This window comes from Poecilia formosa, unplaced genomic scaffold (assembly GCF_000485575.1).
Source record: "Poecilia formosa unplaced genomic scaffold, Poecilia_formosa-5.1.2 Scaffold138, whole genome shotgun sequence".
In the NCBI taxonomy this organism is placed as follows: domain Eukaryota; kingdom Metazoa; phylum Chordata; class Actinopteri; order Cyprinodontiformes; family Poeciliidae; genus Poecilia; species Poecilia formosa.
The window spans coordinates 684,492-688,707 of NW_006800077.1; the positions used below are offsets into that span (position 1 = coordinate 684,492).

General features: G+C 37.1%; 1 long non-coding RNA gene across 1 annotated transcript; it reads right to left on the bottom strand.

Moving 5' to 3' along the window:
- Positions 1 to 1,599: 1,599 nt before the first annotated feature.
- Positions 1,600 to 3,783, bottom strand: LOC103145218 (uncharacterized). Its single transcript, XR_476999.2, has 2 exons — positions 3,433 to 3,783; positions 1,600 to 2,584 (listed from the first exon to the last, which is right to left on the bottom strand). It is a non-coding gene; the product is annotated as an uncharacterized LOC103145218 (long non-coding RNA).
- Positions 3,784 to 4,216: the final 433 nt, after the last annotated feature.

Sequence of the window (4,216 nt, forward strand, 5' to 3'; positions counted from 1 at the left end):
GATTTTTTTTATTTTTTAAGTTTATGGTTTCCAGATGGCGTCTCGTTGAAGTTACTTTTCGAGAAGTATGAACAGATATCAAAGGGCTCAGCAAATTTTCTGTAGGATTCTATTTGCTTTATTTTCTCAAGTCAGAAAAAGTCCATACACTCACAAGGAATCCCCAGGCTGGGATTCAACCTAGGACCTTCTCGCTGCAAAAGAAAATGAACAACTACAGCTTCACCATGCAGTCTCTCTATTAACACATTTATCATAAAATTGCTAGAAATAATGCTTGGGGGAAAGCAGAAAGTGGAGAGAAAATCCTCTCCACATTGGAGAGGATTCAGACCCCATAACTATGAAGTTTGAATTTTAACATCACTTTATGTTTTCAATGAGTCACCTCTGGTGCAGCAACACATGCACATCCACAGTAAGTAAATAATTGCAAAAGTATTCATAGTTCTTAATTTTTTCCCCTTATCTTTCAACCAAAAACCTGGGATTTGAAGTTGTAGACTAACACAAGGTAATATTTTTATACATCTTAAAAGTGAGGTGCACATTTGTGTTTTGACTTTTATTATTACCCCTGAACAACATCTTGTGGGACCAATTAGCTTCAGAAATCAACCTGATAGTAAATAGAGTCCACTTGGGTCTAATTCATCCTCTGTATAAATGGAACTGCTCTGTAAAAGGCCTCAGAGGTTTGTTAGAGAACATTAGTAAACAAACATGATGAAGACTAAAGAACACAGCAGACAGGCCGGGGAGAAAGCTGTGAAAAAGTTTAAAACNGGCGATTGATAGAAGTTGGGATGTACATCTCTGTCTTGTGCCAGGGAGAGGAGATGTGGAGCTCAGAGGAGGGTTGTTACACACATACTGGCAATATTCATAGGTGTTGATGGTTAGTAAGAAATGTTTACCACTATATAGCTTTATTGAACAATACAATCTAACCAAGACTCCAATCACTTGGTCAAACTATATTAAAAGACTACATGACATGAAATGTTAAATATTAAATCGAGTTGTCATCAGAAAATGTCAGCACATTCTTGAGACGTGTTGACATTTTTTTTTTTTTTTTGCTATTAAAACAGCAGCACCTTTGAATATTTTAATTCAATTATTTAACAGAGACCAGCACCATGGACAGCACCTTGTCCATGGTTTAGGTTTCAGTAGTTTGGAAGAATTCTGATGTTGTGTCCATTTAGTCTTTGCAACCATTTCAACTAACTTTAAGATTCCATTCTCTAAGAAAATATATACTTTTCAACACAAGAAGGGAACCACCACATCCCTTAACTGGCCAGCCTTAATGAGTTGTTCTTAATTTTCTAGGCCAGGTCAGGGATGATTCAGAAGAGTCAGACACCACAGTACAGAGGTAACATTGTGAATCACAAATACATACCGAGAAACAAAACTGATTCATTTTTGAAGATTATAACTAACTGAAGGTTTGGATCATTTGACAAAACCAACATATAAAATAAATTTGAAAACGGCCAAAGATCCTGAATAAATACTTTGGTAACATTTAGTAAAAACAACAACAAAAAAAAACATTTATTCATATTTGAGTTTTTTTCATTATAGATATTTTAATTGACAACTTGACTTAAATTTACCCTAAGGTTAACATGACTGTAAAAAGCTGGAGAAATGTGACCTGACCGGAACTCACCTGCACAGGAAGGTGTTTTGGTGACAAATGAACTTGACCCATTTTAAATACGTTCCATTAAACATAGCTGTAAAACTCAACTTAATCTTTCAGTTTGATGAAAGAAGGCAGGCCATGTAAGAAACATAATTTTGAAATGTTTTTAACCTTAGAGTAAATGGACCATCTGTATTTGCATAACTGAGTAAAAAAAAAAATCCCTGCTGTTTCTGGCATCAAAAGCTGTTAAAAACCTTGATGTTCCAACACACACTGCAGGGTATTCATTCTCCTCTGCAGGATCTCTGTTTGCTGTGGGACTAAATCCACCTGAGCTAGTCAACCATCATATCTAACAGCTAAAAATTAGTGTCAGCAAGAAAACTTTATTTAAGATGGCAAGGTCAGAGCAGAACAAAGACTTCACAATGCTGCAAGTGTCTCCCACATGCATTAAAAATGCCTCATCATGCTGTCGAAGCAGGTGAAGTTTGGGGTTCTTTTGTGTCCGATGGTGACCTCTGTAGTGCAGGTGTTTGGCTCTGCAAGAAACAAATATAACTAAAAATGCGTGTTTACTGTGTGTGGGAGAGAGAGATGATGTTGACAAGATGTACATCCTGAATCTTTCTTTGCTTTGCCAACAAACTCTCACAGGTGCTCCTTCAACCTCTATACGAGTAATGACTTCTCCACCTTAGGACTCGGTAACTAATTCACGGCTTGTCCGTTGATGGACGGTGTAGAAAAAGACTGCCTCACATTGAAATTACACATCTAAAGCTAATGAAGTCGTTCACAGCGATAAGACAGGCCTGCTTCTGGTGCAGGTAGTGTTTAAAAATAAAGCACATGCTCTGTAAAATGTGCAAGGTTTCATTCAGCTCCTCTTTCTTCCTGGTTTTCACTTTGCAGAGGCTCCTGCAGGCAAAGACAAAACAGAAGATATATGGATAGCGACACCTAAATAGGACACAGATCTAATGTGTCAGTGGTGTGAAGCTAAAGCTTTAAAAGTAATCTAAGGTGATTTTAAAGTGTCACTGTGGGCATGTTTCTACTACAGAACTATTTTTCCATGAATCAGGATGTTTCTGTGAGTGCCTAAGGTTGGCTGAGAATCTTTGTTTAACTTGGGATGCATGTTTCTTTAGAAAACCAGAGTTCTTGGAAAAATGCCACCCATGCTTGTAAAAAACAGACAAACGCCTCAGAGAAAGTCCTTTTTGTTGTGATGCAACTTTGCAAACCAATTCCCCGTACTGCTGGTGGTGCTTATATGAACATATATACAATCACTGCAAGCTTAGTGGAAGTCTTCATCTGCAAAAAAAAACTGCAATAAGTCTCTAAGTGCAGCATGCAGATATCGTGAGGGTTCTCACTGCACCACATTTTGAAATGTAATTCTTTGAATGCCTTCTGCACACATTTAAAAATAAGGTGGTTGCATATTTGAAAACTAACATTTAGCTGATATTGTAGGATTTAGTTGATAAAATATGTTTTACATGTTTGTGTTATGGTCTCCTATCCATCTTTGTTACCATAAAAATGGTCTTAAAGCTGTTTTTTGATTGGTTACATTTACTTTTTTGTGGCTGGATGTTCCTTTTCAAACCTCCATGGTCCTCCATATCTATTTTTACTCAACATACATGGACACTGATGGTGAGCTGATGATGCTTGATTTCTATATCAAAATAGCTTTATTTAAAGCCTTCCTAGTTTACTCAAAACCTTATTTCTAAAATAGGTAATGCACTCACCCTCCGCAGAATGTTGCTCAAGACTCTCACCGTCCGTCACTTTGAGGTTTGAGTCAGAAATTCTCCTTAAATACAAAACCACGAGTCACATGGCAGCAGTTTAGCAGGTGGAGCTAGGAATCCTGACCCAAGAGTTCAACTTGTTAGGCTGAGTGCCTTTTTTGTTCCTCTATAGAAAAATTGCCTCCCAGTTACAGAGAGTTTGCAGCAGAATAGGAAACAGCATTGTTCAGCTTCTGCTGCGGGGTGCAGACACAACAGACCGTTTAAAGTTTGTTGAAAAAGCTTTCTAAAGCACCATCTTGTCTTTCTTTGATCTGTTTATCATTTTTGCTTTGATGCATTATTGCCTTTAAAAAGCAACTTTTAATATTGCCTTTAAATGTTGCTATTTTTCCTGAGCTGTCAAGGTCTTTGGCTTTTGCTTTGTTTTGATATTTTATATATTCTGCTCCCTGCCGGCCATTTCTCCCATGTTCCCAGTCCAAGTTCAGTTTCTTGCTTTTCCTCACAGCTGCACCTAGTTTTTAATCAACCACCTGCTCCTGGTTTTGAAATCAATTCTCCAGCTTAAATTCAGTTAAATCAAAGCAAATACTTCCACTCAGTCAGCTCTTGGTCAAAATAGAAATACATTCACTTCAGGGATTAATCAATTTCGTGTTGATCTATCACAAAAATCCAAATGAAATACTCTCGGGTTTTTGTTAGTGATGTGGCTAAATATTAAAAAACTTATGAGGTGTGAAAACCCCATAAGCTTTTTTTTTTTTTTTTTTTTCCA